Below are 26325 nucleotides of genomic sequence, written 5' to 3'. Positions count from 1 at the left end.
TTATACATATATACATATACCTGTCATTTTTCAGATTCTTTTCTATTAAAGAGTCTCTGGATGAGAGAGAAAGAGGAGAGTGAAAAAGCTGGCTTAAAACTCAATATTCAAAAAAAAAAACTCAATATTCATGTATGGCAAAAACCACTACAATATTGTAAAGTGATTAGCCTCCAATTAATAAAAGTAAATGGAAAAAAAAATAAACAGACCATTGTTCTCCCAATTAAAAAAAACCTCAATATTCAAAAAAACTAAGATCATGACATCTGGTCTCATCACTTCATGGCAAATAAATGGGGAAATAGTGGAAACAGTGACAGATTTTATTTTCTTGGGCTCCAAAATCATTGTGGTTAGTGACTGCAGCCATGAGATTGAAAGACACTTGCTCTTTGTAAAGAAAGCTATGACAAACCTAGACAGCATGTTAAAACCAGAGGAATCGGGTGGAGAGGGAGGTGGGAGGGGGGATCGGGATGGGGAATACATGTAAATCCATGGCTGATTCATGTCAATGTATGACAAAAACCACTACAATATTGTAAAGTAATTAGCCTCCAACTAATAAAAATAAATGAAAAAAAAATCAGAGACATCACTTTTCCGACAAAGATCCGTCTAGTCAAAGCTATGGTTCTTCCAGTAGCCATGTACAGATGTAAGAGTTGGACCATAAACAAGGCTGAGTGCCAAAGAACTGATGCTTTCGAATTGTGGTGCTGGAGAAGACTCTTGAGAATCTCTTGGACAGTAAGGAAATCAAACCACTCAATCCTTAAGGAAATCAACCCTGAGTATTCATTGGAAGGACTGATGCTGAAGCTGAAGCTCTAATACTTTGGTCACCTGATGTGAAGAGCTGACTCATTGGAAAAGACGCTGACGCTGGGAAAGATTGAGGGCAGGAGGAGAAGGGGGCAACAGAGGATGAGATGGTTGGATCTCACCAACTCAGTGTGAGTTTGAGCAAACCCCAGGAGATGGTGAAGGACAGGGAAGCCTGGTGTGCTGCAGTCCATGGGGTCACTCTGAGCCAGACACAACTTTGTGGCTGAACAACGGTAACATGTTGAATACAATTCCCTGTACTATATGGTAAGTCATTGTTGTTTATCTATTTTCTATGTAGTAGTGTGTATCTACTTTTTGTAAATAAGTTCATTTATATCATTTTAAAAATTATACGTATAAGAGATATCACATGATATTTGTCTTTCTGTGTGTGACTTACTTTGGGCTACCCAGGTGGCTCAGTGGTAAAGAATCTGCCTGCCAATGCAGGAGACGCAGGACACATGAATTCAATTCCGGTTTCGGGAAGATCCCCTGGAGGAGGAAATGGTAACCCACTCCAGAATTCTTGCCTGGAGCATCCTGTGGACAGAGGAAGCTGGCAGGCTACAGTCCATGGGGTTGCAAAGAGTCGAACACAACTGAATGACTGAGCACACATGCACAGCTGACTTACTTTACTTAGTATGATTATCTCTAGGTCCATCAGTGTTGCTGCAAATGGCATTTTTAATTCTTTTTTCATGACTGAGTAATATTCTGTTGTATATGTATACCACTTCTTCTTTGTCCATTCATCTGTCTATAGACATTTAAGTTGCTTCCACGTCTTAACTATTGCGAATTGTGCTGCTATGAACATTGGGGTGCATTTTTGAATTAGGTTTTTCATTTCTTCTAGATATATGCCCAGGAGTGGGACTGCAGAATCATATGGTATTATAGTTATATTTTTAGTTTTTTAAGGAGCCTCCATACTATTCTCCATAGTGGCTGCAACAGTTTATAGACCCATCAACAGTGTAGAAGGGTAACGTGGTTTTTAAAGTCAAAGCCATGAAAAAACTTATGCCCAGAGGTGTCACTCTCCTATCTCCTGTACCCCATTCCATCCTCCCATCCTTTTCATCCTATTCCTGCTCATCCCATGTAGGTAATAAATCCCACTAGCTTCTGATTTATACTTACTATATTTCTTTTTTGTACAAATGAACAGTGTATTTTTTTCATTTCTGCTTCTTTCTTACATAAAAGCTAGCATTACTATAGACACTCCATTGTACTTTGTTTTTATTTTGCACTATTTGCTTTACAAAATATATCCTGAAAATGTATGCACTTATAGAACTATTTTAATGATAAAGTATATTACCCAAACAGAAAAGTTCAGAAAACATATGTCCACTTTTTAAGAATATTTATAATTCAAACACCTGTGTAAACACCACACAGGTTAAGAAACAGAACATTGTACACCTTAGAAGTTCACTGGGTGACTTTTACCAAGCATAGCTCCCCCTCTCTCACCCTGAATCTTATGCAATTTACTTCCTTGTTTTTCGTTACGGTTAATCACCTTAGTTAGTTTTGTTTTTATTCAAGTATAACAATATACCAAAGTGCACAAAAATTATGGACAACTTGATGAGTTTTCACAAACATGCCTGAGTCAAGAAACAGATCATGACTAGCACCCCAGGAGGCGCATCTGTGCCCCCTCCTAGTCACTTCTACCTCAGGATAGCCACTATTTTGATTTCTAAGGGCATGGTTTGGTTTTTCACTTTATATAAATGGAAAAATAATACAGTATATGCTTCTTTTATTTAATTATGCTTGGGCAATTTCTCCATTCTGTTGACTGAACAAGAGTTCATTTTCTATGGCTGAATGGCATCCCACTGTATGAATATGTCAAAATTTCAGAAATATATTTCACTGGTATTGCTGGAAACTTGAGTTGTATACATATAGCTTATTAAAGAGGAGGGGAAATAACCTGAAGATCATAGCCCTGAGGGTGAGACATAAGCTTTCCGTGCGAGTGATACATGTGGAGTTATGGATAGATGGACTTTGAGATGTTGAGGAAAGTTTTGAAGGATGAGAAGATATAATGAGCTTAAGAGGGAATGGGAAGGGGGAGGGAGGGAGAGATTCCAGGCAGGAAGGATCTAGGAGCTGGTACCATTTTGGGAAGGCTGGGTCAGATGGCACTGCATTAAAGGTGGAGGGGAGAAATGAGGTTATAGGTAGGTTGGTGAGGCAAAGAACATGTCACAAAAATCCTAGGGTGCTGGATTAAGAAGATGAGACTTCATCTCTCAGGGGACTGGGATGCTGTTACTGAAAATGTTTTTCTCTTCTCCTCCTTAGTTTCCTTCTTTATTTTTTAAGCAGGGGCATTATATGGTCAATTTTTGCACTTTAGAAGGATTCTGCCAGCCGTGGGCAGGAAAGATGGATTGGAGGGTTAAGAGCAGGAAACAGGGAGACCTGTGAGGAAGTCATAGCAACATTCATGGAGTGATACATACTGGTGGTTATGCCTGAAAGCCTCGAGTCAGGCTTCCAAATTTTCTCCAACCCAATTCTCTCTTATTGCCAGTCTCTCACATCCAACTTTCTATACAACATCCCCACTTAGATGTCTAATAGGCACTCTCAAACTCAACACAACCAAAACTGAATTCCTGACCTTACCCCTAAAACCAGCTCCTCCTGCAATCTTTCTCTTATCATGTTGGCAATTTCATCCTTCTGGTTCCTCAGACCTCATTCTTAGAGTTTTTCTTCACTGCTCCCTCTCTTTCACATTCCACATCCTAAAGTCTACTAATCTATTCATTTGTACTTCTTAGATTTCATGTAAATGGAATCATACAATATGTATTCCTTTTTTTCTTTTGGTCTGACTCCTTTCACTCAGCATAATTAGTTTCAGATTCCTCCTTGCAGTTGTGTGTGTGTCAATAGATCATTCCTTTTAGTGCTGAGTAGTATTCTATTGTATTTATATACCACAATTTCTTTATCCATTCACCCAGTGATGGATGTTTGGTTTGTTTCAAGTTTCTGTCTATTATAAATAAAGCTGCTATGAATATTTGTGCACATGTCTTTGTATGGACATATGCTTTCATTTATCTTGGGTAAATATATAGGAATGGGAAGTTTAGATTGTATAGAAAGTGTATGTTTAACTTTGTAAGAAACTGCTAAACTGTTCCAAAATAGCCGTACCATTCCATTTTTCGTATCTGCTCAGGTCTTTTGCCCATTTAAAAAACTGGTTTGTTTGAGTGCTTATTATTGAGTTTACAGAGTTCTTTACATATTCTGCGTACAAGTCCTTTATTAGATACATACTTTTCAAAAATCTTCCTTTCAGTCTGTGGCTTGCCTTTTTATTTTCACAATAGTCTCTCTTTTGAAGAAAAATGTCTAGTTTTGATAAAGTCCAAGTTATCAATGTTTTTATATTCATGGTTTTTGAGTCCTAGTTAGGAAATATTTGTCAACCCAAAGGTGACTAAGATTTTCTTTTAAGCTTCTTTAATGTATTTTTGTAGGTTTCAGTTTTACATTTAGGTCTATGATCCAACTTGCATTCATTTTGTACATGTTGTGAGGTAATGGTCAAAGTTCAATTTTTCGCATATGGCTATTCATATATTGAAAATATTATTCTTTCTCTCACTGAATTGCATTTATACCTTTGTTGAAAATCAATTAGCCATGTATGTATGAGCCTAGGTCTTGATTCTCTTTTTTTTCACTGCTGTTTACTCCAATACCACATTTGTCTTGATTATTAAAGCTTGAAATCAGGTAGTGTAAGTCCTCTAACTTTATTCTGTTTAAAAATTATTTTGGCTATTCTAGGTCCTTTGCACCTCCATATAAATTTTAGAATTGGCTTGTCAATTTATGCATCTTAGCAATATTGAATCATCTAGTCTGTGAACACAAGGTATCTTTCTGTTTATTTAGATCTTTTATTGCTCTTAGTAATATTTTGTAATTTTCAGTGTACAGGCCTTGTACTTCCTTTGTCAAATTTATCCCTAAGTATCTTATATATTGTGATGCTATTATAAATAGTATTTTAATTTCAGATTCCAATTGTTAATTGTTAGCATATAGAAATGCACTTGATTTTGAATACTGACCTTTTATCTTGCAACTTGCTAAACTCTTTTGTAGTCTTTTGGTATATTTCTTAGGATTTTCTATAGACAATAATATTATATGCAAAAGGATAGATTTATTTATTTCTTTACAATGTGGGTATATTTTATTTTTTTCTTACCACAGTGCCAGGGCTAGAACCTCTATTACAAGGTTGAATAGAAGTGAGGTCAGATATTCTTGCCTTCTTGCTGATTTCAAAGAGAAAACATGAAATCTTTCCTCTGCACAGTATGATGTTAGCTGTAGGTTTCCTGAAGATGCACAACATCATTAATTATAAGGGAAATGCAAATCAAAACCACAAGAAGCTATCACCTCACACCTGTTAGGACATCTATTATTTAAAAAATACAAGAGGTAATGCGTGCTGGTGAGGTTGTGGAAAAAGGGGAACACTTGTACACTGCTGATGGGAATATAAACTGGTGCAGCCACTATGGAAGAGTATGGAGGTTCCTCAATAAATTAAAAATAGAACTACCATATGATCTAGCAATCCTACTTTTGGGTATGTACCCAAAGGAAATGAAATCACTTTCTCAAAGAGTTAATCTGTATGCCCCTGTTCATTGCAGCATTGTTCACAATAGCCAAGGTATGGAAACAACCTAAGTGTCTATCAACAGATAGATGGACAAAGAAAGCGTGGTGTGTGTGTGTGTGTGCACATATACAATGAAGTATTATTCAGCCTTAAAAAAGAAGGAAATTCTGCCATTTTTTGACAACATAGGTGAACTTGGAAGGCATTATGCATGTATCACTTACATGTGGGATCTAAAAAAAAGTTGAACTCAGAAAGAAAGTAGAATGGTGATTTCCAGGGGCTACAGGGTGGGAAAAATAGGGAGAGGCTGGTAAAAGGGTACAAACGTTCAGTTATAAGATGAGTAAGGTCTGAGGATCTAATGTATAGCATGGTGACTATAGTTGATAACACTGTATTATGTACTTTAAATGTGCTAAGAGGTGGAATTAAATGTTCTCACCACACACACAAAAAAAACACACAAGCCAAACGAAACAAGTTAATATGTAAAGCGATGGATGTAATGGTGGGAATACTTTCATAATGTACATGTATTAAATTATCATGTTCTACACTTTAAATATGTCACAATTTCATTTGTTAATTATACCTCAGTAAAGCTGAAAATTTTTCTGTTTCCCCTTTGGATTTCTTCTTTGACACAATATTTATAAGTGTTATTTTGTTTCAAAACATTTGCATATTTTCAAGTACCTTTATAATTTTATCCCTAATTTAATTCCATTGTGTTAAGAGAAAATGCTTTGTCTGATTTGAATCTCAAGTTTATGGAGATTTGTTTTACGGTCCAGAGAATATGGTTGTATTAGTTTCCTGAGGCTGCCATAATGAATTACCACAAACTTGACGGCTTAAAACAACAGAAATTTATTCTCTCACATTCTGGAGGGCAGAGGTCTGAAATCAAGGTTTAGGCAGCTTTGGTTTATTTTGTAGACTTTGAGGGAGAATATGTTCCATGCCTCCCCTCACCAGCTTCTGCTAGCTGCTGGCTATCCTTGGCAGGTAGATGCATCACTAATCTCTGCCTCTGTGTTCACATTGTCTTCTTCTCTGTGTCGCAAATCCCCCTCTGCTTTTCTTTTACAAGGATGCCTAAGGTTGGATTTAAGGTTGACCATGAATTTAGCATGATCTCATCTTGAGATCTTTAACTTAACTACATCTTCAAAATTTCTCTTTTCAAATAAGGTCACATTCACATGTTTTGGAGGTTAGGACTTGCACATATCTTTTGGGAGGCCATTATTAAACCTAGTGGGGCTTCCTTGGTGGCTCAGACAGTAAAGAATCTGCCTGCAATGCAGGAGACCCGGGTTCAATCCCTCAGTCAGGAAGATCCCTTTGAGAATGGAATGACTACCCACTCCAGTATTCGTGCCTGGAAAATTCCATGGACAGAAAAGCCTGGTGGGCTAGTCTATGGGGTCACAAAAGAGTTGGGAATGACTGAGTGAGTAACATTTTCAGTTTTTTCACTATTAAACCTAGTGCAGCGGCCTATCTTGATAACTGTTCTGTGTGCATTTGAAAAGAATATCTATTCTGCTGTTGGATCGTGAAAGTGAAAGTCACTCAGTCATGTCCAACTCTTTGCGACCCCACGGACTATACAGTCCATGGAATTCTCTAGGCCAGAATACTGGAGTGGGTAACCTACCTTTCCTTTCTCCAGGGGATCTTCCCAAACCAGGGATCAAACCCAGGCCTCCTGCATTGCAGGCAGATTCTTTACCAGCTGAACCACAAGGGAAGCCCTGTTGGATAGTATGTCCTATAAATATCAGTTAGGTAAATTTGGTTGATAGTGTTTTTCAATCATATTCTAATTTTTTTTGTCTACTTGTTCTATACATTACAAGAGGGATGTTATGAATTCTTCAACTGTAATTTATGAATTTTTCTATTTTGCCTTTTATTTCTATCCATTTTTAGTACATGTATATTGAAACTCTGTTATTAGGTGCATAAATGTTCAGAATTGCTACATCCTGCTGATAAATTGACCCTTTTATTATTATAAAATGGCCCTTTTTGAAAAAATAAATTAAAAATAAAATAAAATGGCCCTTTTCATCCCTGGTAACACCCTTCGCTCTGAAATATTTTCCTACCTTTTCTGGTATTAATATAGCCACTCAGCTTTCTTTATATTAGTATTTACATAGGATATCTTTTCTCATCTTTTTACTTTTTTCTTTAAAAAACCACTTTATTGAGGTACAATTTACATTCCATAATATGCGCTCATTTTAGGTGTACATTTTGATGCCTTTTGACCAGTATATATACTCATATAACAATCATCACAAGATACAAAACATTTCTGTCACTCCCCCAAATCTTATCATGTCCTTCAAAAAATAACAGCTTTATTGAGATTTAATTCACATGCCATACAATTTATCCTTTTAAAGATACAATTAAAATTTAAAACTATATTCATAGAATTAATGCAATAATCACAATTTTTGAACATTTTCAAAAACTTTATGCATATTAGCAATCACTCCCCTCTCCCCTCTCTCCCACCCCTAAGCAATCACTAATCTACTTTCCATCTGTATCTATTGGCCTATTCCAGGATTCATATAAATGAAACTGTACAATATGTGATCTTTTGTCACTGGCCTCTTTCACTTAGGATAATGGTTTCAGACTCATCCATGTTGTAGCATGTATCAATACCTCATCTCTTTTTGTTGCTGAATAATATTCCATTGTATGGATATACCACATATCAGTTGACAGACATTACAGTTGTTTCCACTTTGGGCTTATTATGAATAATGCTCCTTTGAATATTTGTTTACAAATTTTTAAAGACTTTTTATTTTATGTTGGAGTATAGACAGTTAACAATGTTGTGATGGTTTCCAGTGGACAGCAAAGGGACTGAGTCATACATATACATGTATCCATTCTCCCCCAAATTCTCCTCCTTCCAGGCTGCCACATAACATTGAACAGCATTCCCTGTGCTCTACAGTAGATCCTTGTTGGTTATCCATTTTAAATACAGAAGTGTGATTGTAAAAATTTTTGTGTAGACATTTGTTTTCAGTTCTCTTGGGTGTATATTTAGGAGCAGAATTGCAGGGTCATATGGTAGCTGTATATAATATAATCTTTGAGGAATTGTCAGATTGTTCCCTAAAGCACCTGTACTATTCTACATTTTCAGCAGTGTGTCCCACCCTCCACATCTTCATCAACACATATTATCTGCCTTTTGGAGTTAAGCCATTTTACTGGGTGTGAAGTGATCATTCATGTGATTTTGATTGCATTTCCTTGATGACTAATGATGTTGAGCATCCTTTCATGGGCTTGTTGTTGTTGTCTAGTCGCTGTCTTGTCCAACTATTTGGTGACCCCATGGACTGTAGCCCACTAGGCTCCTCTATCCATGGGGCCATGTGCTTACTGGTCATTATATATTTTCTTTGGAGAAAGATCTATTCATATGTATGCCCATTTAAAAATTGGGTTATTTGCCTTTTAATTATTGAGCTGTAAGGATTCTCTCTACAATCTAGATATCAGGTATGTAATTTACAAGAAAAGGTCTCCCATTCTATGAGTTTTTTTTTCTTTACTTTCTAATAGTGTCATTTGCAGCATAAAGGCTTTTCATCTTGGAGAAGTCCAGTTTATTCACTATGTTTCAAGTTCACTAGGTTTTTCTTCCAAAATGTCTAATCTGCTATTAATTTCATCCAGTGTATTTTTTTTTTTGTCTCAGAACATGTGTTATTCATCTCTAGAAGTTCGATTTGGGTCTTTTAAAGATAACTTCATGCCCCCTATTGGCATACTTGATTTCGCTCTATCTTCTTCAATATGTAGAATAATTTTATAATAGCTGTTTTAATCTCCTTATTAGGTAACTTTATCACCTGAGTTATTTCTGAGTCTGTATTTTATTGATTGATTCTTCTCTTCATTATTGGTTACATATTCTGCTTCTGTGCATGCCTAATAACTTTATTGTAGCCAGATTGTGAATTTTATCATCTTGGGTTCTGATTTTTATAGTAGCAATAGTAATAATTCCTTGAAGTAATTTTGAGCTTTATCCTGGGACACAGTTGAATTACTTGGAAATAGGTTTATCTTTTTGAGGCTTACTTTCAAGCATTATTAAGATGAGACCAGAACAGTTTTTAGTCTAGGGTGAATTTTGCTGACCACTGGGAAAATACCTAGCTGAGAAATCTACCCGATACCCTGAATATTTGAGGTTTTGTCACCTCTGGCAGGTGAGAAGATAGACTATTTCCATCTCTCTGAGAGCTCTGAAGTTCTCTACCTACTACTTTTTGGTGGTTATTTTTCCATCCAGAATACAGCAGGAGACTCCAAACGAAACTCTCTGCAAATCTCCAGAGTGCTCTCTCTCTCTCTACAGTCCTCCCCTCTCTCTGCAGCTCCCCTTTCTCTGGTCCTGTGTTCCAGGAATTCTGGCTGCTTTGGCCTCCCTGAATGCTGTACTCTTGTTTCCTCAGATCTGGGAGCGTGCTGGCCTCTGTCTGGGTTCCCTATCCCTGCTCTGATGCCTGGAAAGCCTCTCGGGGAAGTAAGCTGGGAGAAATTGTAGTTCTCACCTCGTTTTTCCCCTTCTCTCAGGTATCAGCATCCTGAATGTTGTACTACACATGAAAACGGTCACGTACAAACTTTCAGTTACTTAAAGGGGGAAGATAAATCCAACCTCTTCATTCCTCATGGGCAGAACCACTTTCTAAGCCAGTCTTGTTTTTAAAATACTTGCTTATTTATTTGATTGCACTGGATCTTCACTGCAGCACTAAGTTGTGGCCCTTTCCTGGCGGGGCACGGACTCTCTAGTTGTGGTGCAGGCTCAGTAGTTGCAGCAAACACGCATGCCCTGAATTGCAAAGTGAATTATTAACCACAGGATGACCAGGGAAGTCCCCCCAAGTCAGTCTTAATTATTGAATGCTGAGTTCAGAAGATCGGTTATCTTTCTCTTATGACATGTGTGTGTCCTGGTATGAAGAGGTTCAGGGAAACTCCCAAGGAGTTCAGAGCAGTGTAAGGATGTAACAACTAATGCAGTCCCGACAATTACCACTATTTATGATGCTGAGGAGGTTTTCAAGAGGGTCTGGGGTCTGCACCAGCTCCATTTTCTCTCTTATACCTACACCAGAAGCATATCAGCAGGGAACATTTACCATGCTCATGTGCTGCTCTTCCCTACCCTTACCTGAGCTGGGTTCCCTTATGCATATTAACTGCCTGGCCCTGGACCATGTAAGTTTGAGAACCCTGTTCCTGGACATCTTCCAGATGCCCTCACATACAAATGCTCTGTGGTACAAGTATTGTTTTCATCATATGACATTGCTTTGTATATTAATAGTTACTCAAATATTACCTGAGTACGGGGCTGGTGAAAGATTCCATTAGTATATCAGTACATGGACTACACAGGTAACCACATCCTTCCACATTCTCTGCTTCCAGGGCCTACCACTGGGGTTAGTTTTCAGTGCCTCCTTGTTTCTTTCAAACACGTTTCTCTATATTTAAAGCACACACACAAAAATGGGCTTTCCTGGTGGCTCAGATGGTAAAGAATTTGCCTGCAATGTGGGAGACCTGAGTTTGATCCCAGGGTTGGGAAGATCCCCTGGAAGAAGGCATGGCAACCCACTCCAGTGTTCTTGCCTGGAGAATCCCCATTGGATAGAGGTGCCTGGAGGGTTACAGTCCATGGGGTTACAAAGAGTCAGACACAACTGAGTGACTAAGCAGAGCACAGCATAGCACACACACACACAGAGCAGGTCCCACTATGAGCATCTCCCATTTGCTTCCCCTCTCCACAACTATTAACAGCATGTCCTGAAGCAGTTCCATCTGATCAGTACACACTGGACCCCTCATTCTGTTCCATGGCCAGTGTGTGCTGCATGGTATAACACGAATGCCTCACCATTCGTTTACAATCCAAAGACCATTGATTATTAGTGGACATAAAGAGGTTTTATACAATTGTTTGCTACCACTTTCCTTCTACACACAACTCCCCAAATGTGGGTGTGTTGATTATACATTTTAAAGTGGAGCTGCTGGGACAAAATTCAGTCACCAATCATCCAATGAGCACCCACTACGTGTCATGCACTGGGGTGACTAGACAAAAAATGTCCTTCCTTCAAGAACAGGACAAGGATTTTGTAAGGATTTTTCACTTTGATAGATGCTGCCACAATGCTGTCCATCTGTGGTTCAGGAGAAGTCAAGCTTTTTTACTATCTCCTCACATCATTCTTGGGACAGACTGAGGGGTATCCCCTTTCACAGGTGTCCATGAGGCCGCTCCAACCCCATTTTGCCAAAACCGATCCCCTGCAGATTTGAATACACCAGCAGCCTGATTGGTTGTGGGGCTTGGGAGGCAAGGAATCCTAGACCACTCTGGGCAGCCCACGTGGAAAATGCAGGCTCAAGCTCTTGCGGGTTACAGGGACAGAGCCCACAGATTAGTCCCTGGCTCACACAGTCAGGCAATGAAGTTGATGGACAGGATCTTGCAGTGGGGGCCTCTGGCCTGAACACTGGAGGACCAGTGGAACCCAGTGTCCAGGAGTGTTCACTGCCCAGTAAACAGGCTGGAGACGCTTCCCCAGGCAGTGGCTGCTTTAGTGAGGTCACTCTAGGAGTCAGCTCACATCCGTGGGTGAATCTCTGAGTTTTAGGTAATCAGACTTCTGAGTTGCAGTGTCCTAAGCACTTCTATTCTTAGGAACTCTGCATTCAGATGGGAATATCTTTCCTTTTCTCCTTTGCTTTTTGCTTCCCTTCTTTTCACAGCTATTTGTAAGGCCGCCTCAGACAACCATTTTGCTTTTTTGCATTTCTTTTTCTTGGGGATGGTCTTGATTACTGTCTCCTGCACAATGTCACGAACCTCCGTCCATAGTTCATCAGGCACTCTGTCTATCAGATCTAGTCCCTTAAATCTATTTCTCACTTCCACTGTATAGTCATAAGGGATTTGATTTAGGTCATACATGAATAGTCTAGTGGTTTTCTCCACTTTCTCCAATTTCAGTCTGAATTTGGCAATAAGGAGTTCATGATCTGAGCCACAGTCAGCTCCTGGTCTTGTTTTTGCTGACTGTATAGAGCTTCTCCATCTTTGGCTGCAAAGAATATAATCAATCTGATTTCGGTGTCGACCACCTGGTGATGTCCATGTGTAGAGTCTTCTCTTGTGTTGTTGGAAGAGGGTGTTTGCTATGACCAGTGCATTCTCTTGGCAAAACTCTATTAGCCTTTGCCCTGCTTCATTCTACTGTACTCCAAGGCCAAATCTGCCTGTTACTCCAGGTGTTTCTTGACTTCCTACTTTTGCATTCCAGTCCCCTATAATGAAAAGGACATCTTTTTTGGGTGTTAGTTCTAGAAGGTCTTGTAGGTCTTCATAGAACTGTTCAACTTCAGCTTTTTCAGTGTTACTGGTCGGGGCATAGATTTGGATTACCGTGATATTGAATGGTTTGCCTTGGAAATGAACAGAGATTATTCTGTCAGTTTTGAGACTGCATCCAAGTATTGCATTTCAGATTCTTTTGTTGACTATAATGGCTACTCCATTTCTTCTAAGGGATTCCTGCCCACAGTAGTAGATATAATGGTCATCTGAGTTAGATTCACCCATTCCAGTCCAACTTAGTTCGCTGATTCCTAGAATGTTGATGTTCACTCTTGTCATCTCCTGTTTGACCACTTCCAATTTGCCTTGATTCATGGACCTAACATTCCAGGTTCCTATGCAATATTGCTCTTTACAGCATCGAATCTTGCTTCTATCACCAGTCCCATCCACAACTGGGTGTTGTTTTTGCTTTGGTTCCATCCCTTCATTCTTTCTGGAGTTATTTCTCCACCGATCTCCAGTAGCATATTGGGAACGTACTGACCTGGGGAGTTCATCTTTCAGTGTCCTATCTTTTTGCCTTTTCATACTGTTCATGGGGTTCTCAAGGCAAGAATACTGGTTTGCCATTCCCTTCTCCAGTGGGCCACATTCTGTCAGACCTCTCCATCATGACCCATCCAACTTGGGTGGCCCCACACAGCATGGCTTAGTTTCATTGAGTTAGACAAAGCTGTGGTCCATGTGATCAGATTGGCTAGCTGCAAAGGAGAAAAGGGAAGATATACCCATTTGAATGCAGAGCTCCAAAGAATAGCCAGGAGAGATAAGAAAGCCTTCCTCAGTGATCAATGCAAAGAAATAGAGGAAAACAATAGAATGGGAAAGACTAGAGATCTCTTCAAAAAAATTAGAGATACCAAGGGAATATTTTATGCAAATATGGGCTCAATAAAGGACAGAAATGGTATGGACCTAACAGAAGCAGAAGATATTAAGAAGAGGTGGCAAGAATACACAGAAGAACTGTACAAAAAAAGATCTTCATGACCCAGATAATCACGATGGTGTGATCACTCACCTAGAGCCAGACATCCTGGAATGTGAAGTCAAGTGGGCCTTAGAAAGCATCACTACGAACAAAGCTAGTGGAGGTGATGGAATTCCAGTTGAGCTATTTCAAGTCCTGAAAGATGATGCTGTGAAAGTGCTGCACTCAATATGCCAGCAAATTTGGAAAACTCAGCAGTGGCCACAGAGCTGGAAAAGGTCAGTTTTCATCCCAATCCCAAAGAAAGGCAGTGCCAAAGAATGCACAACTACCACACAATTGCACTCATCTCACACGCTAGTAAAGTAATGCTCCAAATTCTCCAAGCCAGGCTTCAGCAATATGTGAACCGTGAACTTCCAGATGTTCAAGCTGGATTTAGAAAAGGCAGAGGAACCAGAGATCAAATTGCCAACATCTGCTGGATCATTGAAAAAGCAAGAGAGTTCCAGAAAAACATCTATTTCTGCTTTATTGACTATGCCAAAGCCTTTGATTGTGTGGATCACAATAAACTGTGGAAAATTCTGAAAGAGATGGGAATACCAGACCACCTGACCTGCCTCTTGAGAAATCTGTATGCAAGTCAGGAAGCAACAGTTAGAACTGGACATGGAACAACAGGCTGGTACCAAATAGGAAAAGGAGTACGTCAAGGCTGTATATGGTCACCCTACTCATTTAACTTATATGCAGAGTACATCATGAGAAATGCTGGGCTGGATGAAGCACAAGCTGGAATCAGGATTGCCGGGAGAAATATCAATAACCTCAGATATGCAGATGACACCACCCTTGTGGCAGAAAGTGAAGAGGAGCTAAAAAGCCTCTTGATGAAAGTGAAAGAGGAGAGTGAAAAAGTTGGCTTAAAGCTCAACCTTCAGAAAACTAAGATCATGGTATCTGGTCCCATCACTTCATGGCAAATAGATGGGGAAACAGTGGAAACAGTGAGAGACTTTATTTTTCTGGGCTCCAAAATCACTGCAGATGGTGATTGCAGCCATGAAATTAAAAGATGCTTGCTCCTTGGAAGGAAAGTTATGACCAACCTAGACAGCACATTAAAAAGCAGAGACATTACTTTGCCAACAGAGGTCCGTCTAGTCAAGGCTATGGTTTTTCCAGTGGTCACGTATGGATGTGAGAGTTGGACTATAAAGAAAGCAGAGCACTGAAGAATTTATGGTTTTGAGCTGTGGTGTCAGAGAAGACTCTTGAGAGTCCCTTGGACTGCAAGGAGATCCAACCAATCCATCCTAAAGGATATCAGTCCTGGGTGTTCATTGGAAGGTCTGATGTTGAAGCTGAAACTCCAATATTTTGGCCACCTGATGCAAAGAGCTGACTCATTTGAAAAGACCCTGATGCTGGGAAAGATTGAAGGCAGGAGGAGAAGGGGACAACAGAGGATGAGATGGTTGGATGGCATCACCAACTCAATGGACATTGGTTTGGGTAAACTCTGGGAGTTGGTGATGGACAGAGAGGCCTGGCATGCTGTGGTTCATGGAGTTGCAAAGTGTCGGACACGACTGAGGGACTGAACTGAAGCACTTCTAAGGTGCCATCTCACTTCTTCCTCACTAGGCCCCTTGAAGAAAACCCTGTCACCCCTGTGGGACCTTCAGTCAAGCTCTTTCTCTCAGAGACCCTCTCCCTTTCCCCCCAGCCCTGAGGGAAGTGCCCTGGACTCATGGTCTGGGACTGGATTTTCTGTGGATCCTGAAGAGATTTTCAGTTTGGCTCTTTCAGGGACTTTATGACAGATCCCTGTGTTTGGGCAGGAAAGAGGTGTCCTGCAGAATGCAGGGAGTAGGCAGGGTCCTGAGGGGATCCTCTTAGGCAGCACCGGTCCTGGGTGAGAGGCCACAAATGGGGTGAGAGTGTAACTTAGACCCTCTGAGTAGGGCTGTGGGAGGGGCTAAAGAGGCCCCTGGGTGGGAGGGGAGGCCTGGTGGAGGGTGAGGGGAGAGGTGGGGATTTGGGGAGAGAGAGGACTTATGGAAGCTGTCACCAGGAAAGGGACTTTGGAAAATGACAGATGATTAGAGGGATGTAAGGGAGTTGTCATAGGCAAAGTGAGAGGAAGACCTCTCCTATCTCCAGAATTCAGGATCCCACAGTGGGTGCTGAGAGATGACAGAGAGGACAAGGTCCCCAGGGCTTGTTCTGTGGATCTGGGATTCACTCTAAGCCTCCCGCTGGGCAGGATACAAAGTCACCATGACCAGAGGTGACCAGAGTGTGTTAGGACCATTCTCAGGACCCAGACATGGGAAATCAACCTCAGAACCCCTCAGCTCTAAGGCAATCCCCACCCCTGGAATGAACTTGCATTCCTCAGGATGACATGCTGGTGAATGCAGATTGCAGGGACTTCAAGACTGGATGTCTCACTCTCTTGGGGTTGACTGAACAGAAACGCACTGCCACTGCCCACACAGAAGCCCAGAGGCGAAGATTTGGGGCTCTGTGTCCTGGTGCAGCCTGTGGGCAGTGGGGGAGAAGTGTGAAGGCTCAGAGCTAATGGGGTGCTGTTAGCTAGAGTAGTGTCCACTTAAAGAAAAGTACAACAGAAGAGTTGTGAGTTTGAGTTGAATTCTGGGTCTTCTGGGGACTATAGCCTGCGACACAGTTACTCTGTCAGCTCTGAGGAAACTGCTCTGAGGAGGTAACAGAGAAGTCAATATGATTTTTGGCTGTGAAATACATGCAGTCAAGCGTGCATATTGGTAAAAGATTACTGTGAAACACAGAGATCAGATATCACAAGTAAATCATTTTCATGCTTTTCTGTGTGTGGGAAGATGCAAGAATCTGGGGTCACTGAACCTTTTCCTGAGGTAGGCGTGTAACTAAATAAAGGCCAGCTTGTCCAAAGCACAGAGTGCTTCATCCTGTTTTTCATCCTGAATTCCTTCAGGATTCACTGTCATTCAGCAACCACAGAGGTTACAATTTAACCCTGTAGAACTGGCTGTGAGTAATGCTGTTTGTCTTAGGGATCCTAAGTTTTCTGAGTCTACAGTTGGAATTTCTGAGCTGGCTGGGGTCTGTGTCCTCAGGTGTGATCCATTAGAGCTGTTTCGAGTGGGAGTCTAGGATGAGCAGTCTCTGAAGTGATTCCAGATATCTGTCCTAGGGCATGAAGTCTCTGAACTATTTAGGGGGTCTTTGTCAAGAGGGTTGGGCCTCTGAGCTGTTCATGAATCTGCATATAACAATAGTCTTAAGAGGAAGGTTGGATGGACCCCACTCTCACGGGTCTTAGAAGTCGACCTGTGATTTCACATTTGCTATCATTTCTACCATGCCTCCCTACAGAGATAAAAGCTTGGGGTGCCATCCTCAGAAAGAATGAGTCATGTGCAGTTCACTGGAGCCCATGGTAATAACCCTGTTAAGAACTATACTTGTGGGTAATGCCCCGGAAGGCGGGGGACGTGGAAGAGGCTGAGGCCGGCGCTGAGGAGGCGAGTGCAGAGGAACGCGGCGCCGAGCGGGAGATGGAGGCCGGGCGGCTGCGGCCGGTGCTGCGCTCCGTGAACACGCGCGAGCCGTCCCAGGTCATCTTCTGCAACCGCAGCCCGCGCGTGGTGCTGCCCTGTGGCTCAGCTTCAATGGCGAGCCGCAACCCTACCTGACGCTGTCCCCCGGCACGGGCCGCCGCATCCACAGCTACAGAGATCACCTTTGGCTCTTCCCAGATGCTGGGACATCTGATGGGCTTCTAGTTAACCAAACTGAGCTATTTGTGCCATCTCTCAATGCTGATGGGCAGCCTGTTTTTGCCAACATCACACTGCCAGTGTACACCCTGAAAGAGGGGTGCCTCCAGGTTGTGAGAAGCCTAGTCAAGCCTGAGGATTACAGGAGACTGGACATTGCGTGATCCCTTTATGAAGATATGGAAGACCATCCCAATGTGCAGAAGGATCTGCTGCGGCTGACACAGGAGCATATTGAAAACCAGCGGATGGCAGGGGAGACTGAAGATTTTTAATTGAAAGTTACACTCCTGGGTCTCAGCTTTTGACGGTCCTGACAAGTCTTGATCTAGAGCTGGGACTGGTCACCTTTTCTCGGCTTAAAAGTGTCTCATTCTTGGAGTGAAAATGCTCCATTGCTTAAAACAAAGTTAACTGACCTCACTACTAGGCATTGTGATGTTTAAGGGCAAATATCACAAAATGTAATAATTATGCCTGCCTCTTGTAGAAGTATTTATCAAGGAAAAGTAGTTGCATCTTTGCTTCCTAGTGAGTCAGGGAAGTTTTTGTGTAAGGACTTTGGTGGAAGTAATTACAGCGAGAATTGTAGCTTATTCTTGAGTTGTAAGGAAGCAGTGGCACCTGCTTTTCATTGTTGTGTTGTGGTTGGTGATGTGCCCACCTCTGCTCTGAGAGACGAAAATGTCCTTGGGGCAGGGGAAAATCTGTCTGCTCTTTGAGACCCTAGTGCCTCGCACATTATGAGCCTTCCATCTGTGTTAATTGAATGAACAAACCAGTAGTCCTTTGGCAAAAAGTGTTTAGAGGTTTTGACCCTTTTTTTTGACGGGGGTGGGGGCTGATAGTGGGAACCTTAAAGTATATACAGTAAACAGATGTTTAAAAGGGAATCATTTTTATAGAAAGCAGTTTTTTCATAATTTTCTAAATTTTGACTTTTCTTAGTCCATTGTTGTCACAGGGCTGTTTTACTTCTGTTTCTAAGCCAGGATTAGCTTTCTACAATTCTTGTGGTGATAGCTTTTTGAAACTTGCTATCCACACAGGAGATAGGAGAAAATAGCCATTGCCTTGTTTAATCATAGTATTAAAGAGCTACTCTTGAAGAAAAAAAAAAAAAAAAAGAGCTACTCCTGTACTATAAATCGGTTTTTGCCAAGTGTGGGTATTTCTGTTCCTTTTTGTAAATCCATGACGTTTCTGTTTAATTCAGCAGTTTTTCATCAGGCAGGATCTGGTGACACTTTGCACCTGGCTAGAGGAGAAGACGGAGCCCTCTCGCCTCTGGGATGTTACAGGTAACACACTGTGGATTTAGAGAGTAGCCTGGAATGTTTTATAGTTTTGTACATGCCCAGATCCTTGCCTATAGGCTGGACTTAAATTCATTAACTTGAATTCAATACTTCTATCAGGCATCCTTTTTTAGTAGCTAATGGTTTAAAAAAAAAAAAAGGATCCGCCCCAGTAGAGAGAGTTTTGGAAGAGACAGAAAAATAAAAGGAAGAAAAGATCCAGGTAGATACATTGTTTAAATACAACCACTAACTTAACATTTTGAACTTTCAGCCTTTTTTTGGCTTGGTTTTACATAGTTGAGATCATACAGAATATACAGTTTTATATTCTACTTTCTCATTTAACTTTATAACTTAAAATATTTTTCCATGGTATTATAAGCTCTTCATACTCATGAGTGCAGCCTTCCTTTTATAAATAATGTGGGACTATTTCTTGCCATCCTTATTAAATCCTTCTGCTAACCTTTGAGCACGTTTCCTGTGCTCTGATATCAGAGTGAAGTGAATGAATCAAATGCCTTACAGTATTTCCACCTAATCGTATTCTCCTCTTTCAACACTCAACAAATAAGGGGCTTTTTAAAAAAATCTGTTGTGTTATTCATTCAGTGACACACCTCTAATTTTTTATCTAATTTTTGTTGTTGAATTGTTGGGTGGAGAAGAAAATATGCTGGTATAGAAGGTAACCGTATCATTTCAAAAGTAGGATAGTATGAGAGATTTAAGGAAGTCTATTGGTGCTGGATTAGTTCAATGTTGGTTTTATTATTTTTTTAACCTGCCATTGTGTCAAAATGTTCCTGTTAAAACTTACAATTTGAGTACTGTGTTTTTGTGTTGTCCAAAGAAAATTGAAAACCTGTAGCATGTATGTACTCATTTAAATCTTATGAATGTATTAAATGTATTGCTCTTGAGAGACTGTGAAAAAAAAAAAGAACAATACTTGCTGACATGAGTACCTCCCATGATAGGGGTCCTGTGACAAAAACTGTGTACACACACTTATTCAGTGAATCTGCCCAACCCACAACAAGGAGGGCAGCATTTACAGAAGGGAGCCCAAGGCCCGGTGCAGATGGAAGGTCTCAGCTCATGATGACGGGAGGAACCAGATGTAAGCTTGGGCTCCTTGGTGGAGGCAGGGAATACTCAGCATGACCCTGGCCAGGTAGAGGGTAGGGGGGCGTTTACACAGGGCCACAAGGACCCTGTGACTGACTCACTGTCAGGATATGTCTCTGTGTCTCCCCATCACACATCCAACTTCTTACCTGATGTATGGAATGTAATCTTAATATTCCCTGGAGAGGTGGTGCTGAAAGTCACAGAGGTGAGCCTCCAAGTAGGTGGGGAGAAACTTCACATTCGCCAATTTGCACAAGGCTCCACCACAAATGCAGAGATCCATGCCTCTCTTCCCCCATTAAAGCAGTCATTGGCACTGAGGGAAGGCTGGGCTGGACAAGTTCTGAGGGACCCTATATACAGATGAGCCTCACCAGGACTGGTACATGTCCTTATCATGATAGGCAGAGACCCTGGATGTGTGTTAAGGGAACATGATTAAGGCCCAGGCCATGGGCAACTGAGTCATTCCCTAGAGACAGTCCCTGGGGAGGGGCTTTTATTCTTCTATAGAGAAAATGTACTGTCCATCATCCAGTAGCAGGGCTGGGGGCCTGTAGGTGAGTGCTAACTAAGTGGGGACAGTTTGCTGCCAGAAATAGTCTCTCTGTCCCTGTCTAATGCTCTATCTTTGTCTTTCTCCCTGCCATCTCTGTGCCTGTTATATCATCCCTCTTTGCCTTTGCAAGACTCAATGTGACCTCACTCACACCAAGAGGGTCCTTGGCTCTGTCTTTCCTAAGGGTATCTTCAATTGACACGGATGTTCACTGGGAGCAGTAGGGGGGATTCTTCTTGAGTGTAGGGGATTCCAGGAAAGGCATGTTCAATTGCAGATGGCCTGTGGTTTTCCTGGGGTAAATCAGGAGCTCCTCAAAAATCATTGTGTGATCTGGGTCTCTGAGAGAAGCCTAAGGGTTCCTCTGGTAGGAAACCTCCTGTGGCTCAAGTCAAAGTCCCCCCTATGGCCAGAAAGCCCTATGGGACCTGACCCTCATTGGATCTCCTGGCTCTCCCTCCATCATGCTGTGACAGTCACATAGACCTCCTCACTATTTTCATACACACTACACTGAGTTCCTGGAGACGGAAATGGCAACCCACTCCAGTATTCTTGCCTAGAGAATCCCGTGGACGGAGGAGCCTGGTGGGCTGCTATCCATGGGGTCACACAGAGTTGAGCATGACTGAAGTGACTTAGCATGCATGCATGCATTGGAGAAGGAAATGGCAACTGACTCCAGAATTCTTCCCTGGAGAATCCCAGGGACAGAGGAGCCTGGTAGGCTGCCATCTATGGGGTTGCACAGAGTCGGACACGACTGAAGCGATTTAGCAGCAGCAGCAGCACACTGAGTTCCACGCCCCAAGTTTTCAACTGGCCTTAACTCTGTCTGGGATAATTTTCTTCCAGATAGGCATATCCTCTAGGCTGTTACTCAAATGTCACAATCTTAGAAAGAACTTCCCTGACCACTCTTTCTAGATATCATCCCCTCTCTCTATTTCACTATCCCGGTTTAATGTTAATCACAGCAGTTATGAACACCTGAAAATTACTTATCTATTGGGGCTGTATGACCCCAACACAATGTAAGTTTCATGAAGCCAAAGTTGATTTTCTCTTTCCTCACACACATAGTTGTGCTTGACACAAACTGTGGAGAGAATGAATGAATGACGGAATGAATAAACAAATTTGAACTTGTTGAGAGAGGCATAGCTAGACAGGCTGAGGATTCTGCTAGGGAACATATTCAGGGATTACAAGATGGTGATAAAGCTGTGGTCTTTATCTCATCTACATGGTATCCTTGGGTCCCCTTGGAGATGACTCCTTTCCTAACAGAATGGAATGTCCTGTTGTCCTTTTCAGTATTACTCTCAGTCAACGACAGAGGCCTTCCCCATGCCAGGCCTTCAGATCCCAGTCGGAAGCTTTCTCTCTCCTGCCCCTGGGGGGACTGTGGCTGGCTTTCCCAATGAAACCGATTCTCTACTAAACAGGAAAACACAAACAAGCAAAGAGAAAAGGTTTTCAATGCTTCCTGTTACGATAGTGGCCACTAAAGAGAAGTAATCTTCAGTTTACGAAGACTTTTTTCTGGGTCCAAGATAGCAGCAATCGCTGGGATTTTCATCCTAACTTTGCCTTTCCACCCTTGGAGGATCATCCTCTAATGGTCCACCAACATCTAGATTGGCTGTTTCTCAGTCTCACCACCAAGGGGCGCGCGAGATGAAACACTCTGTCCTGGGATGTACCATTGAGGGGTAGAGGTAAGACCACCCACTCTGGAAGGTACCATTGGGAGAGGGCGTGTGACAACACAGAGAGACCCTTTACACCGCGTCGGGCATCGACCACACTTACCAGCGGAGGCACTCGTGGCGCCATGGGTCCATCCCCATTCGATCCATTCCGTCTTCCCGTGGCATTCGAGTCTGAGTGGACACCGGTATTAAGCTGCAACTTTCTTCGTCTCTTTTCCAACTCCACCCCTTCGTTTCTACATGGTTACATCCAGGGGGGATGGCTACCGAGCGAGATAGGCTGCGAGTTGGGGGTATGGCTTCAGGAAGCGTTCTAGGCATTGATTGGTCACCGCGTGCTTGCCGGACTTAGCTCATCCGGGGCGCCAATACGCGCCGGAAGTCCCGTGAGTCCCGCCCTGCTTGGTCTCCTGCCCCGTTCCGTTTGGCTGGCTGGCTGTTACAGGCACTGGGATGGCAGAGCTGGACCTGAGGGCCACGAGCGTGTGTGTACGCGTGCGCCTGCGTTGGCGTGCGCGGCTTTTCAGAGCATACAATTTTTCTCTGAGTTGTATTGCTTTTCCCGAAGGGGTCGAATAGCTGCCCTGGTTAGTGGCGAGGTTTGGCGCTGTAGCTGGAGGAGCATGGTGACGGCGTTTCAGTCTTGTTTAGCTCTTGCTCAGTCTGGATCGTGTGGCAACACGCACGGTGTTTTGCACAAATGCATGCAATTCTTGTCCAAGGAGAGGTCTCTGAGTTTGGTGACTCTCCCTGGAGAGTAAACTGTATCTGGCAGCTTGGGAATGCTACGTGTGACACACAGGTGCTGTTTGGGTACATTTGATCTCCTTGAGTCTTTGGGCGGAATTGGGAGTGACGGAATATTTGATATGAGTGGATTTTGTGAGCCATAGTACAAAGCCTCTAGGATGTGTGTGCCTGTATTCCGGGGTGTGCATTTTTGGAGCTTTCTGACATTTCAGTCCCTTGGCGTGAGATCTCTTTGTAGGCGTGTGCACCCCAGATTGTGAGACCTCTGAGTTTTTGATTCTGGATCCTAAGTTGTGATGTCTCTGAGCTGCTTTAAGGATGGGTTTGTCTAAAGGTGTGAAGTCTCAGCTGCTTGGGGATCTGTGCACAGGGTGCAGGTTTTCCATTGGTCTGGGCACTTTATCTGAAGGTTACATGATGTTCTTGAGTTATTAAAGGTTCTCTTTCCGTTTAGGGTTTTTGTATTAGGTTGGTAAGTGTCCGAGTGGTTTGGGAGTCAGTCTCCATGGTGTGAAGTATCTGTGCAGTTCTCATTTGTTTCTGTCTTGAAGACTTTGGTCTGTTTGGAGGGTCTTTGTCACAGCGTGTATGGTTATGGTCTCAGTTGTGTTTGAGGTTCTGAGACGAGTTGTGTGCTCTCTGTGCAGAGATTCAGTGACCTCTTTTTGGTGTCTCTGGGTATCAATCTGAGCTGTCTGGAGTCTCTGTGTCAGAAATAAAACCTCTTATGTTCTTGGCTGTGAGGTCTCTGTCCGGGAACTGAGGGTTTGGAAGCTGGCAGATATGATTCTGAGGCCTGGAACCTGACATGCTGACTGTGTGTTGCTGAGTGTATCAGTCGTCTCCTGGAATCTCAGGTTGTTCATAATTATTACAGTGGGGCCAGTGCGTGTCTTGCACGGTACCTGTGCATGTTAGCAATGTGTGTTGCCTGGCTCCAGACTATCCTTCAGCAAATGTTTTCTGAGCACCTGTAATCTAGCTGAGCACTGTTGGAGGAGTTTGTGACAGGACAGAACTGACCAAGTCTCTCCCTTGATAGACTTGGTGGTCAGTAAATAAATCAAGGGTGGCAGGCACTATGAAGAAAGATAATGCTAGATCAGGGGAAAGGGTATATGTAGGTATGATGTTATTATTTTATTCAAGGTAAGGAGGGAAAGTCTCCCTGAAAGATGGCAAGTAAGCAGAGATCTGGAGGAAGTGAGGGAGCAGGCCATGGGGTTGTGTAAGGGAAGAGTATTCCAGGCAGAAGGAACAACCAATGCAACTGTCCTGGCATGGAAATCTACTTGGCGTGCTCCTGAATGTCAAGGAGTCCTGTAATGCACTTGGTTTGGCATGTAGCACTCATTGAAAGGGGTCTGGTTGCTGCTGTCTCTGTTTCTCTCACAATTTGTGATCATCCGCATTTCACAGATGAAGGACTGAAGACACCAACATGTGCCCTACACCTTCTCTCCTACCTATCCCTGAAATTAGGAGTGAGACCTTCTGGTCCATCATGAGAGAGAGAGAGAGTTTGAGTGTCCCAGCTGCAGGGATGTCACACTGAATGTCAGCCAAGCAGCAGAGATCAGTTATAATGTGGGAATCATGCCTCGTAACATTGGTACTCTTGATGGAGGGCAGGACTTAAGAAGGAAACAGGAACTGGGGCAAAGGACAGAGGCAGGAAGGGAAGTTGGAGGACAATGAGGGGCAAAAAAAAAAAAAAAAACGACTGGCTTCATCACATTGCTTGGGTTTGGCCCAGTTCACGTTGATTGGCTGACTGTATTAGGACATAGTCACCTTTTCCTGTCCCTACCCTTTCTTTCCCTTCCCTTTTTTGTGCCTGAGCAAGTCAGTTCTAAAGCCGTTAGGTGTCACCAGGCAAGGCATGTATATGTGTAAAGGGGCATCCCTGCCTGGAGAGTCAGAGCCCAAGGTGGAAACAAGGATATCCCTAGGTTTTGGGTGGGAAGGAGGCTAACTGCTTCATGGATTCAAGGTTGAGTGAGGTGTGGAAGTCAAGGACAAGGGATGGTTCTGCATAGATTGTGAGGAGCACCCTTTTGTGGAGGAGGGATCACTTATATGCATTGGGATTCATCAACTCAGCAAATACATAAGAATGCTGAGAGCCACGTCTTTCATTTTTGGAAAAGGGAATTTCCAGTATGGAAAGGAAGTAACCTAGAACAAATTCTGAGGAATTCTGCTGGGATTAAAGGTCTCCATGCAAACTTCTTGTATTCGATAGGTGTGTATATGTGGCTAGACTTATATATAACTATAGATGTGTGTGTATGTGTTTGTGTGTGTGATTGTGTACACACATATATTCCCAAGTTACTGGAAACAGCAACATTCCAACGGCAATAATTACACCAGTCCCCAGATCCTAGCTTCTGAACACCTTTCTCCACTAAATGATGGCTTCCCAGGCTGAGGAAGGAAAGGCTAAATGAGCCTGGGTCACCTTGTCATGTCAATAACAAGGGAAAGTTCAAGAATGATGTGGAGATGTCAGAAGGACACAGAATATAGCTTGAGGGCTCTCCTGGACACATTCAGGACTCTCTTATGTTTTCCACCTTTCTTGAGGTATTATTGACATATAACCTGTAAGTTTAAGATGCCAATGTGATGAGTTGATACAGACATATTTGGCAAAACGATTACCACAGCAGGGTTGACACTCTATCCCCTCACATAATCCTTTTTAAAAATTGTTGAGTAAATAACATCTCAGATCTACCCTCTTAGCTTTCACTGTATTGTACAGTTTTGTTAATTATACTCACCATGCTATGCATTGGATCCACACAACTTATTCGTCTCATACCTGGAAGTTTGTACCATGTATTCAAAATTTTCCCCAGGCCCTGGAAACCACCATTCTAAACTCTTAGAAATTTCTGGAAGTTTGACTTTTTTAGGTTCTGCATATAAGTGAGAACATACAATATATGTCTTTCTCTCTTTCACTTTTTTCACTTAGCATAAAGCCTTTGAAGTCCATTCATGTTGTTGCAAAAGGCAGAATTTTCTTCTTTGTGACTGAATAATAGTCCATTGTATATATCACCACATTTTCTCTTTTCAAAGTAATTTATTTTAATTGGAGGGTAATTACTTTACGATAT

The 26325-nt window shown here is 42.2% G+C and overlaps 1 long non-coding RNA gene and 1 pseudogene across 1 annotated transcript; one reads left to right on the top strand and one right to left on the bottom strand.

Annotated features, from left to right (window-relative positions):
* The first annotated feature begins 17429 nt into the window (after positions 1-17429).
* LOC122435849 lies at positions 17430-18251 on the top strand (annotated as a pseudogene).
* Positions 18252-21856: 3605 nt separating this feature from the next.
* LOC122435850 lies at positions 21857-22787 on the bottom strand. The gene is made up of 2 exons (XR_006267714.1): positions 22545-22787; positions 21857-22169 (listed from the first exon to the last, which is right to left on the bottom strand). It is a non-coding gene; the product is annotated as an uncharacterized LOC122435850 (long non-coding RNA).
* Positions 22788-26325: the final 3538 nt, after the last annotated feature.

This window comes from Cervus canadensis, chromosome X (genome assembly GCF_019320065.1).
Source record: "Cervus canadensis isolate Bull #8, Minnesota chromosome X, ASM1932006v1, whole genome shotgun sequence".
NCBI classification, from domain to species: Eukaryota; Metazoa; Chordata; class Mammalia; order Artiodactyla; family Cervidae; genus Cervus; species Cervus canadensis.
This window is presented reverse-complemented; position numbering and strand designations above follow the sequence as displayed.